Source organism: Nematolebias whitei, chromosome 11, assembly GCF_014905685.2.
Source record: "Nematolebias whitei isolate Nwh7 chromosome 11, NemWhi1, whole genome shotgun sequence".
NCBI classification, from domain to species: domain Eukaryota; kingdom Metazoa; phylum Chordata; class Actinopteri; order Cyprinodontiformes; family Rivulidae; genus Nematolebias; species Nematolebias whitei.
In genome coordinates this window covers 2,237,794-2,251,284 of record NC_056508.1, presented here as the reverse complement: position 1 = coordinate 2,251,284, position 13,491 = coordinate 2,237,794, and the positions used below count along the sequence as shown (strand labels likewise).

The following is a 13,491-nucleotide window of genomic DNA, read 5'->3' as shown; positions in this document are numbered from 1 at the left end:
CCACAGGCTTCAGGCCAGGTTGAGAGAGCAAACAGGACTGTGGTGAGTATTTTGAAAAAATACGTAGCCGCAAACCACAAGGACTGGGACGTGAAACTCCCTCTGGTCCTCATGGCCATAAAGGCCACTCCACACACGTCGACTGGCATCTCTCCTTTCGAGATGATGACGGGTCGACAAATGACTCTCCCTCTACACCTGTTGTACCAACCAGGCGATGCTGCCATGGCAACAGCCTACACTACACAACAATACATGAAAGACTTGGAAAAACACCTTAAAAACACTTTTGCTTTCGCACAGAAAAACCTGGAAAAATCAGCTGACGGACGCAAAGCGTACTACGACCAAAAGGCCTCTCACGAGGAACTCCAAGTGGGAGACAGGGCCTGGTACTACACGTTTGCCCCCACAACTGGGAGAAGAGAGTCCGGGACCGGAACTCTCGCCCGTAAACTGATGCCCAGATGGACTGGACCCCATCTGATAACAGACAAACTGTCTCCAGTTGTCTATCAGATAAAAATCAGCAAAGGCCAAAAAGAGCCAACTGTTAAATGGGTACATCGTAACCAGGTTAAACCACACAAGGCGTGCAATAACTCCTCAGGAGACAAAGATCTCACAAAATCTGACCTCGGGGGAATAAGGGTCATCCAAGCAGAAGATAACTAATGGATAATACACTTAACCATAGTTTAAACTTGTGGGTCCTACCCCCGACAATTAAGAAGCTAAGACCTATCTCTTTGTGTTTCCATAGGACAATGATGGTACCACTCCTGGTAATCTTCACCCTCTTGGGTGCCACCCAAGAAGGGCAAGCCGAGATCGTAACCCTTGGGCCCACCTCAGGCATCGCTCTGCGGGACCAGCCGGGACTGCTCATCACAGATTGCCGCCTATACACTCGAAAGGTCTTCGTCCGCTTCGACCCCCAAACCGTGATCCAACAACACATTAACCTTAAAAACGAGTGGTTAAACAAATCCTGGTACACAGTATCCCTAGAGGGTGCTAAAGCAGAGATCCAACATGTCCTAAAGCAACTACATAAGTTCACCTACACCCAACAAGAGTTGGGTGGAACACGTAGAAGGCAAAAGCGCGACATCGGCGGGCTTTTACTCGCTGCTTCCTCACTCGGATCGCTGTTTAGCCTGGGTTTGTCCGCATACAACACTGTCAGTATAACGTCCCTAAAACAACACGTGTATGAAGTAGAGAGCGAGGTCCCAAAGATCCGAGCGCAAATGGACCTTCAACTAACACAATTGACACAAGTGACTAAAACCGTAAAGGATACTGTTCTAGTGCTGAATACTCACACCCAAGAAATCAAAGCCCTCGTACATGCGGTAAATGAGTTAGCCCTTAAGGTTGAAGTGGATTACGCTGTCGCACACCTAATGGATAGGATTTTTGCTGACATGCTTAGAGATATCAGTTTGTCGGTAGATACACTAGCCACCGGTAGGATCCCACCGTATCTAGTCTCTCTACCGATGGTGAACGACATCCTCAGCTCCGCTACGCGCGAAAGAGTCACGCAAATACAGGCTCACCTGGCTTACACTCTCGGTAGCGCAATCCCAATCTACGTCAATCACAAAACGTTTGAAATGGCGTTCATTATCAACCTACCGATAATTCCCTCAAATGGCATATACAGACTCAGGGACGTTGTTAATGTTGGCAATTGGCACGGTGAAAACCATGTTCAAATTGACACACCAAGGATGGTCGCGTACCACGACGATAACCCCTCAGTTTATCTAGCTCCAAACCTTCAGATGTGTGTTCTCACTCGGGAGATACATTATCTGTATGCGAGTAAGCCGTTTGTTTGGAATCAAACCACGGGCTTATGCGGGTTGACACCTATTCCGAAAAATTCTAGGTGCTCAACGACTATAACGCCTCGACACCTGGCTAAAGCTGCAAAAGCGGAAATCGTTGGCTCACGTTGGCTAGTGAACGCTCCTCAAAGAAAGGCGATCATAGCCTACGATCAACCTGGGGCAAATAGACCTTTGACGTTACCGGACAAAACAATGTGGATCAGTGTTCCCCAGGGGACAACCATACACATTGGTGATTTGACGCTCTATCACCTCGATCCGGAACAATGGGACGCGACTCTGGATGACTCAGAGTACCTGGTGAACATGTCTATAGACATAGATCCAGAAATTGTGGGAGGGATCCGTTTTGAAGGCACCAAAGTCGTCGACGTGGAACCAATAAACTGGGTTCTCAAGTCCCTCAGGTCCACAATTAAGAACCCGATCCAACCAATTACCTATGCGTGGTCAAGCGCGGACACGTTAATCATAGCCCTGCTAATGACGATAACCCTCGTATTGTGTGGGATACTCACATCCCTGTTCCGGGGCCACACGTCACTCCGAGTCGACCTGGATCGCCATGCAGCGCATCTCGATATGATTATGTCTCGCAATTGCTAGTATCACTCAGCCCTCTGTGAACAGTAAACAGCCATCAGTGTGCTAATGATCCATTGTTAGGCTGATGGTCCTTCTTGAGCATGTGATCAGCTGGTTTTGGTTGTCAGCAGCAAAACTGGTTGATCCACTCTGAGAAGGTGCTATTTAAGAGACTGAGCTGAAAACAGCACCTCAGACTGACGAAGTCCTCAGGATGAGAGACGAAACGTTTCTACATTTTTTTGTTTTGTTTTGTTTTTGAATGTCCAGAGGACCAGAATTACCTTTTTTGGATGTTTCTCACTAAGTTTGTGTAAATTCATCTCTGGGTTTTAAAGACATTTTAACTTTAATACACTTTAACACAGAGTGTCAGGTCGGCACTATTTGTGTTTATAGAGAAATAAAAACCATCACCACTGTACATCCTGATGCATGCTCAATAATCCAGGTAGAAAAATCTAACAAAGTTAAATCTGGTCCTCTGGACATTCAAAAAAACAAAACAAAGCAAAACAACCACCTGGATTATTGAGCATGCATCAGGATGTGTTGAGCCACTTTGGCCAGGATTGCCTCAAACTAGTTAAAGTTTGAGAAAACATCCATGTTGTTGTTGTTTTGCTTTGTTTTGTTTTTTGAATGTCCAGAGGACCAGATTTAACATTTTTAGATCACCACTGGACTTTTTTACTTGTGTTCAACACTCCTCATCTAAATGATGTTTCTCTTGAAGCTTGAGGACAATAAGGTGTGGGGGTTTAAAGACATTTCAACTTTAATGCACCTGAACACACAGAGTCTCTTACACCTGCAGCGTCTCACAGCCTCACACAGCTTAGCTCTAAGCTAAGATGCTACAGACGTAACGCTCCACTTCTCTCAAATGGTCCCAACATGAATATATGTTTATGATCAGAACGCCCCCGGTCAACAACTGCTCGCACTAAGCTGGCGAGCAACACAGAGGTGTCTCCACCTGTGTGTGTCAGTGTTGCCAGGTGAGAAATGTAGGATTATCGTACGAGAGACATAAAATTATCGTATTTTGAGGGAAATTATCGTACACCCGTCATAACCAGAATAACAAATCTATTGATGCACTATAGCAGTGATGGGTCCTCTTCCAGACCGGCTCTGATTCTTCTTCTTTTCTTTTCCTCACTCATGGGGCGGGCGCAGCGGACTATTCAGCCAATCATGGCCGTCGTTCTGAGGCAAACACAAACACGTCACTCGTAAGGAACATTTAGAAAAGCACGATTGGCTGGAAAAAGTGCATCTATTTGCGGACACAGATGCCTTCAGGGTTCACAAAAAAACCCTCTGACAGACAGTTGCGAGAGGCTGATGACAAACGATTACAACCACACATTCACAGAATGGTCAAATGATCGTATATTTGGCCTTTTTGGGGATTATTGATCGTACAGAGGGCAAAATTGTCGTACAAATACGATAATTATCGTACACCTGGCAACACTGGTGTGCGTCCTACCAACGCAGGACACGCAGAGGAGAAACAGCAGGCTGCTGGAGAGTTGTAGGTAACCAGGAAAACCTGGAGTTGAGTTTTCGTGGTTTGAGTTTTCTCTGATTAATCAAGTGGAATGGGTTCATTCACGAAGAAATAGAAACTGCGCCAAATGAACTAATGTTTCATGATAAATGTGTGTGTGGGTGGAGGTGTCCAAATGAACACTTTTTAAATGTGGGGGACACACGTCCCCTTCTCATATAATGGTTGCAACGCCTATGGTCCTCTGAGGCTTACAATGAAAGGGCTGCTTATCAGCTCTAATGTGATGTGGTGGGATGCATCACAAACAGCAATGAGTCCAGCCACAGGCAGGAGGTGGAACACCTGGAGAGCTGGTGCAGAGAGAATAACCTTCACATCAATGTGAAGAAGACAAAGGAGATGATTGTGGACTTCAGAAGGAACAAAAACACCTACACCCCCCTGATCATAAGAGGATCTGCGGTGGAAGTGGTCTCCAGCTACAAGTACTTGGGTGTACACATGAATGACAACCTCAGCTGGAGCAACAACACCACCAGCCTGATGAAGAAAGCTCATCAGAGACTCTACTTCCTCAGACGGCTGAGACGAGCTGGTCTGGAAGCTCAGTCCTCACCTCCTTCTACAGGTGTGCAGTGGAGAGCATCCTGTGCTCCAGCATCAACGTGTGGCATGGAGGCTGCACAGCTGCAGAAAGAAAAGCTTTGCAGAGAGTGGTGAAGGCTGCACAGAAATCTGTTGGAATCAGCCTCCCCACCATCACAGACATTTACACCTCCAGATGCAGGAAGAGGGCCACCTGCATCATGAAGGACCCTGTCAGGATTTAAGCAGGCATGGGTGAACCCAATGGTGTAGACAAGCACTCTGGAGCCAGGAGATACAAAAATAAAGATATTTAATAAATATAAATCAAAATGGCTGACGTGGCAGCATCTCACTCTTAGAAGGTACAACTGGATTACACGACAGGACAGGGTACACCCAATGATGATGCGACAAAGGACAAGACTCACAGTCAGGCTTAAATACACAGACAAGACAGGACGTGATTACAAACAGCTGGGAACAGGAGGTGGAATCAATCAAGAATAATGAGACATGGGTGCACAGACAGGGAAGGCCCACAAGATGGCACCATCCCTACAGACCCCACTCACCCAGCACACACACTTTTTGCCTCGCTCCCCTCTGGAAGGAGGTTGAAGAGCATTAAGTGTAGAACCACTAGACTGAGGAACAGCTTCTACCCTGAGGCTGTTAGACTCATTAATCTCTAACCAGAATAATCACTGTGAAAAATCACATCATGTTGCTGCTGATCTGTTTCATGTTGCTGCTGATCTGTTTCATGTTGCTGCTGATCTGTTTCATGTTGCTGCTGATCTGTTTCATGTTGCTGTGTTCATGCATGCTCATCTGCTCACACAGGCTCATGTTCGTTCTGCTGTTCGACGTAATGTTTTTATGCTATTAGTGCTTAGTGTATTTTAGTTGATGTTTTTCTTAGTTCATATCTTAGATGTTATTACTGTTTTTCTTATACATTTTATTGTTGGATGTAACTGGGACCCTGTGAACATAATTTCGCTCCACCACATGTACCACATGAGATGCGAATGACAAATAAAGAACCTTGAATCCTTGAATGTTTTTCACACGGTCCCACAGTCCGACTCAGTCGGGGGGACTGTGCTCTCTGAGTGGGCATTACAGTGATGCTCTGCTTCGGGAGGGGCTCCTCTCCAGTGCTCTCATCCACAAACAGGTGGGAGAGAGTGAAGCTGGAGGAGGAGGGGGGTGAAGAGTTGTGTCTGCACAGCAGCATCTGTCGCTGCCGTGGGCTCATATTCTGACATGAGAGAAGAGGAGGCAGGAACTTTGTGCTGCTTGAAGGCAGCGAAATGATGGTTTCATTCTGTACGGAGGATGTCCATCCATCCATCCATCCATTTTCTTCCGCTTATCCGGGGTCGGATCGCGGGGGTAGCAGCTTAAGTAGGGAGGCCCAGACTTCCCTCTCCCCAGCCACTTGGGCCAGCTCCTCCAGGGGAATCCCAAGGCGTTCCCAGGCCAGCTGAGAAACATAGTCCCTCCAGCGTGTCCTGGATCTTCCTCTGGGTCTCCTCCCAGTGGGACATGTCTGGAACGCCTCACCAGGGAGGCGTCCAGGAGGCATCCTAACCAGATGCCCGAGCCACCTCAACTGACTCCTCTCGACGTGGAGAAGCAGCGTCTCTACTCTGAGTCCCTCCCGGATGTTCGAGTTTCTCACCTTATCTCTAAGGGAGAGCCCAGACACCCTGCGGAGAAAACTCATTTCGGCCGCTTGTATCCGAGATCTCGTTCTTTTGGTCACAACCCAAAGTTCATGACCAAAGATGAGGGTAGGAACATAAATCTCTGAGGAAATTAAGAGCTTCGCCTTTTGACTCAGCTCTCTCTTCACCACGACAAACCTGTACAGCGCCCGCTACACTGCAGACACTGCACCTATCCGGAGAGGGCACTCTACCCTTTTCCGGCTCAAGACCATGGCCTCGGATTTGAAGGAACTGATCTTCATCCCAGCTGTGTCGCACTCAGCTGCGAACCGCTCCACCGAAAGCTGTAGATCACGATCTGATGAAACCAATAGGACCACATCATTTGCAAAAAGCAGAGACGCGATTCTAGGTCACCAAAATGGATCCCCTCAACATCTTGGCTGCGCCTAGAAATTCTGTCCATAACAAACACCATGTTCAGGCATAAGGGTGTCCATATGTGCTCTTGGCACCAGGACACCCTAGGTCGCATTTTGATGATCGATTTTGTCATCGTCTCATCTGATCTGCGGCCACATGTCTTGGACACTCGGGTGAAGAGAGGGGCGGAGCTGTCCACTGACCACTACCTGGTGGTGAGTTGGCTCCGATGGTGGGGGAGGATGCCGGTCAGACCTGGCAGGCCTAAACCTATTGTGAGGGTTTGCTGGGAACATCTGGCAGAGTCTCCTGTGAGATGGAGTTTTAACTCCCACCTCCAGGAGAACTTCAAACATGTTCCGGGGGAGGTAGGGGACATTGAGTCCGAGTGGGCCATGTTCTGTGCTTCTATTGTCGAGGCAGCTTACTGGAGCTGCGGCCGCAAGGTTGTCGGTGCCTGTCACGGTGGCATCCCTCGAACCCTTTGGTGGACACCGGCGGTGAAGGATGTTGTCAGGCTGAAGAAGGACTCCTATCAGGCCTTTGTGGCCTGTGGGACCCCAGAAGCAGCTGATGGGTACCGGCAGTCCAAGCGACATGCGACTCGGGTGGTTGCTGAGGCAAAAATTCGGGCATGGGAAGAGTTCAGAGAGGCCATGGAGAATGACTTCCGCACGGCTTCGAGGCGATTCTGGTCCACCGTCTGGCGTCTCAGGGGGGGAAAGCGGTACACCACCAACACTGTTTATAGTGGGGGTGGTGTGCTGCTGACCTCAACTCGTGATGTCGTGGGTCAGTGGGCGGAATACTTTGAAGACCTCCTCAATCCCACTGGCATGTCTTCCACTGAGGTAGCGGAGCCTGGGGACTCTGGGCCGGGCCCTCCAATCTCTGGTGCTGAGGTCACCGAGGTGGTTAAAATGCTCCTCGGTGGCAGGGCCCCAGGGGTGGATGAGATTCGCCCGGAGTTCCTTGAGGCTCTGGATGTTGTAGGGTTGTGTTGGCTTACGCGACTCTGCAATATTGCGTGGACATCGGAGGAAGTTCCCCTGGATTGGTAGACCGGGGTGGTGGTCCCCCTATTCAAAAAGGGGGACCGTAGAGTGTGTTCCAACTACAGGGGAATCACGCTTCTAAGCCTCTCTGGTAAGGTCTATTGGGGGTTCTGGAGAGGAGGGTCCATCAGATAGTTGAACCTCGGATTTAGGAGGAGCAGTGCGGTTTTCGTCCTGGTCATGGAACACTGGACCAGCTCTATACTCTCAGCAGGGTCCTGAATGGTGTGTGGGAGTTTGCCCAACTGGTCTACATGTGCTTTGTGGACTTGGAGAATGCGGTCGACCGCGTCCCTCGGGGAACCCTGTGGGGGGTATACTGGGAGTATGGGGTACCAGGCTCTTTGATAAGGGCTGTTAGGTCCCTGTATGACCGGTGTCAGAGCCTGGTCCACATTGCCAGCAGTAAGTAGGGCTTGGTCCTGGTGAGAGTTGGACTCCGCCAAGGTTGCCCTTTGTCACCGATTCTGTTCATACGGAGGATGTGTGTAAGGAAAAAAACAGCCTGACTGTTGAGAGGATTCTGCTCTTAGTGTGATGTTGGTGTTTTATTTCAAAACTTTAAACAACATTATCCCCCCTCACCCCAATAAGTCGTTTCTTTTGACGTCTAAGCTGTGTCTCCTGCGGCGGATTGAACCATGAACACACCAGCTGACGACCCCTGGCCCTCCTCTGGAAGCCAGGCTGTTGTGGCTGCAGGTGCGGTCCAGGAAGACACAGCTGCGGCCGTGGAATTTTTAATGTAAATTGTGTTTATGTAAGTTCTGCTATATCTACAGCTAATTGCAGTGATCAGCAGTGTCTAATCTATACCTAAACTTTTTTCAGGTCTCTCTTGTAAATGAGTCCTGGAGGCTCAATGGGATTAACCTGTCTAAATAAAGGTTGAAAGAAAACTTTAAAAGTACATTTTCAGAATTCATGTAAAGAGAGCAGATAATTACAATCCGGATTCCAAAAAAGTTGGGAACAAAACAAATTGCGAATAAAAACTGAATGCAATGATGTGGAGGTGCCAACATCTAATATTTTATTCAGAATAGAACACAAATCACAGATCAAAAGTTTAAACTGAGAGAATGTATCATTTTAAGGGAAAAATCTGTTGTTTCCAAATTTCATGGCGTCAACAAATCCCAAAAAAGTTGGGACAAGTCCATTTTTCCCACTGTGTGGCATCCCCCCTTCTTCTTCCAACACTCAACAGACATCTGGGGACAGAGGAGACCAGTTTCTCCAGTTTAGAAATAGGAATGCTCTCCCATTCATGTCTAATACAGGCCTCTAACTGTTCAATCGTCTTGGGCCTTCTTTGTGGCACCTTCCTCTTTATGATGCACCAAATGTTCTCTATAGGTGAAAGATCTGGACTGCAGGCTGGCCATTTCAGTACCCGGATCCTTCTCCTACGTAGCCATGATGTTGTGATTGCTGCAGAATGTGGTCTGGCATTATCGTGTTGAAAAATGCAGGGTCTTCCCTGAAAGAGATGACGTCTAGATGGGAGCATAGAGTTTCAGCTGGCAACGGCAGATTGTGTTCACTGACAATGCTTTCTGGAAGTATTCCTGAGCCCATTCTGTTATTACCTTGACAGTGGCATTCCTGTTTGAGGTGCAGTGATGTTTAAGGGCCCGGCGATCACGAGCATCCAGTAGTTTTACGGCCTTGACACTTACGCACAGCGATTGTTCCAGATTCTCTGAATCTTTTGATGATGTTATGCACGGTTGATGGTGATAACTTAAAAGTCTTTGCTATTTTACGCTGGGTAACACCATTCTGGTACTGCTGCACTATCTTTCTGTGCAACAATGGTGGAAATGGTGATCCTCTTACCATCTTGGCTTCTGAGAGACACTGACACTCTGAGAAGCTCTTTTTATACCCAATCATGTTGTCAATTGACCTAATTAGTGTTAATTGGTCTTTCAGCTGTTCGTTATATGCTCAATTTCCTTTTTCCAGCCACTTATTGCTACTTGTCAAAACTTTTTTGGGATTTGTTGACACTGTGAAATTTTGAATCAACATATTTTTCCTATAAAATGTTACATTTACTCAGATTAAACTTTTGATCTGTCATCTATGTTATATTACGAATAAAATATTGACATTTGCCATCTCCACATCATTGCATTCAGTTTTTATTCACAATTTGTTTAGTGTCCCAACTTTTTTGGAATCTGGTTTGTAATTATTACCAGAGGCAACAGCAGCTTGGACTATTTACTAAACTACAGCATGATTCATCCTGTACAGCATAGCAATTAATCAATCACTATTTATTTATAGCCCTTTCCACCATCCAAAAGGTTCACAAAGTACTTCACTATACAAAAAGCCAAAAACAAACAATTAAAATCAATGTAAAAATGCCAGCGAGCCATCAGGCCAGGACTCTGAGGTCTACACTCATCTCCAGGCCAGCGGTCACTCTTTCAAGGATGAAGATGTTCACATCCTGGACAGAGAGGAACGATGGTTTGAGAGAGGAGTAAAGGAGGCCATCTTTGTGAAAAGAAACCGTCCATCATTAAACAGGGGTGGAGCCTCCAGGTTCAACTGTCCCCCTCTTACAATGCTGTGATTGCTAGTATCACTCAGCCCTCTGTGAACAGTAAACAGCCATCAGGTGCTAATGATCCATTGTTAGGCTGATGGTCCTTCTTGAGCATGTGATCAGCTGGTTCTGGTTGTCAGCAACAAACTGGTTGATCCACTCTGAGAAGGTGCTATTTAAGAGACTGAGCTGAATACAGGTCCTCAGACTGAGGAAGTCCTCAGGATGAGACGAAACGTTTCTACATTTTTTTTTTGCTTAGTTTTTTTTGAATGTCCAGAGGACCAGATTGAACTTTTTTAGATCCAATAGAAGAAGAAGGTTGTACACTCCTGTAGGTGGCGGTATGCACCTGAACGTTGCTTGCAACCCGCCAATAAATAAAAGAAGTTCAAGAAGTCTTTCGGATGAAACGTTTCTACAATTTATACATTTTCTAACCCATTTAGAGGACCTGACTTAACTGCTTTTAGATGTTTCTACCTGGATTACTGCGCATGCATCAGGAGTAGAAGACGTGTTGTGTTCTGTTTCGTACCCTCTGTGGCGTGAACTCGGCGTACCGACGTTCTTTCGTTGACTTTTGCGTCCTGACGTCATCAAGCTGCTTTACGGCTGCCGGTTGCGTGAAGAAGAAGGTGAAAGCAGAAGTAGCATCAAGTGTTTCATAAAGACGGGCTCCTGCACTCAGGGATTTGGACCCCCAGCGGATCAAGACACCGACTCCAAGAAGTGTGAACGTAGTCGGTCAAAGGTAAGTTCAGTCCCGCTGCTTACCGCGCGTGAACATCGCGAGGGCGGGCAGCCATTAGCTGGTAGCTAACAGGAACAAACACGACGTGTGTCCAGGCTCAGCTTCCAGTACTTCCAGTACTTCCAGTACTCCGCTGGTCGTGCTGGTGTGAGGAAGACCCGAGGTGCGAACACATCGCTGGGTCTGTCACGCACTGAAGGCACGAGGCAGCGGAGAAACCTGTGAACTATAACCACAATAAGAGAAGTCAAGTAGCGTTCAAAGCAGAGCATTGTTCAATAATTCGTGATCAGTTGTGAAGAACACAAAGTGAAGTAACTCCAATAATACAATAAAAAAAACAAACATACTGCAGCTGGGCCACACGCGCAGGTCCGTGTGACGTCATCAAACCTTCAGGACCAGTCATGGTGAAGTAAAACTCGCTCGCAGCAGGAACAGGTTAAACTGGAGTATTTAAATCTGGAGCTTGTTGTTAAAACTCAGATGATTTTAAATCTGGAGCTTGTTGTTAAAACTCAGATGATTTTAAATCTGGAGCTTGTTGTTAAAACTCAGATGATGGATGCTGTACATCTTCTGGTGTCTGGTCGGATTCATGTACTCTGAAAATCACCTCCTACGGCCCATGATGCCTTGCGTGAACCGCGTCCGCTGTTTCCGGTCAGTGTTCTTTTGTAAACTCGTGTGAGCGGAAACACGAGCGGTTACTTGCACTCGTTGGTGGTTTAATCACGCGCTGCAATGAACGGGCTGGTCTGAGGTTCGTTGGTAGTTTTATTTTGAAACGGGCGGTTCTGGTCTACACTCGGCTCGGCGGCTGGCCGACATCATCCGAAGAGGTTCCGGAGCAGAGCGCGGCTGCTGCACCCGAGTCTCCGTCGAGCCGCCCCGGGTGGTGAGTGCGGCTGTCGGCCGGAACAAGGTCGCTTATAATTCTGTCGTTTCCGACTGGAAAATTACTGGAAGTACCGGTGAGAGCCCGACTCGGGAGGTCGGGCGGGTCAGCCGGCCACGGCTGAACCGGGACGTCTGTCCAGCTGTTCTTTTCTGTCCAGCTGTTCTTTTCTGTCCAGCTGTTCTGACCAGAAGTAAGGAGCAGCCGCGGGAGCGCGCACTTCACTCGATAATCCGCAGAGACCGACGGTCTGACCGGCTGTGCGCGCTCCTGGGGCGACTGGTCACTTTTGGTTAGGCCTCCGTTCTTGCCACAACACCGCAGCTTCTGAAGATGAGCACCATGTTAACTTCAACCCCAGTGAGGTCTTTCTGTTGGAGCTCTCTAAAGCTTAACGGAGCTCATGCACAAAGTCCACAACTGCAAATTCAGCTTTGAATCTGGAGTTATTGAAATATTCAAATTCAAAAACACTATTAATCCCAGAGGGAAATTAAGTGTTGTGGTATCTCATCGTCCTGGTTTCATTCAAGACTTGTTAGATGCTGAGCTGTGGGCAGGAAGGACTTCCTGCAGTGAAGCTGAAGAATCTGGCCACAGAAACCGATCGGTCCACCCAGATCTCTCGGTCCTCCTGGGCAGCAGGACTGCCTGAATGCAGGACAGAATTCCTCCCTGAGTTATGGGCGCTCCTTGTCCGCAGATCTCCTCACGAGCCGAGTTTCTCACCAGCTACAGGATCTCAGCGGTCCAGTACTCGAGCACCGCTGCCAGGTTCACGGGAATTTGTCCACGGCGCCTCCTTTTCAACTCATTGAAGATTTGGGGCTGTAGTTGAGATATTTCAGCTTGTGAGATGTTAATCAGCTGCTCCTGGTTGTTAAAAACAAACTACCTTGTTGCCATGGTTACGCATCATAGCAAATGTCCCAAAGAAAACAGGTTTCAGTAGAAATCCTTCCAGCTGCTCAGCATCTGATAGCAGAGGAAACAATCACGGTAAAAAAAAGTGATTCACATGCAGAAAAAAAGAGGAATTAAACTTTTATCATCATCATATTATTTAACATCTTACCTCCACATCAATCTGGTTTCAGGAAACAACACAGCACAACCACTGCTTCACTGAAGGTTCTTAATGACGTTGTTGAAGCACTGGATGTAGGGCTGGGCCATATATCGTTCACGATAATACCAGTAAAAAAGCTTGCCCGGGCAAATAAATGACATCATCATATGATAATTTCATGACGTAATACAGCAAAGTGCCCCGCCCCGTTAACAGAACCAAGCGCACCGAACGACCAAACCGAATTACGCACCCCCCACCCCCCACCTGTCGGTACTGGCGTTACGCTAATTAGTAGCACGCAATACTAACTAGCTAAAAACCTAAAAACAACATGCAGCTCAGCTTCTCTCCATCCAGCTCTGAGCTGCCGGTACAAACACGCGCAGGTCTGTCTCTTAGTTCCACAGTCCATGGAGCAGGAACAGAGTCAGGTGATCAGAGACAGAGTCAGGTGATCACAGACAGAGTCAGGTGATCACAGACAGAGTCA

At 47.5% G+C, this 13,491-nt stretch overlaps 1 protein-coding gene across 1 annotated transcript in view; it reads left to right on the top strand.

Moving 5' to 3' along the window:
* Window positions 1-10,875: 10,875 nt before the first annotated feature.
* The window catches only part of LOC119416675 (microtubule-associated protein RP/EB family member 1), a gene marked incomplete at its 3' end in the record, with an annotated part of 47,620 nt that continues 45,004 nt past the window's right edge, over window positions 10,876-13,491 (top strand). The window contains 1 exon segment of the mRNA XM_037683859.1: window positions 10,876-11,031.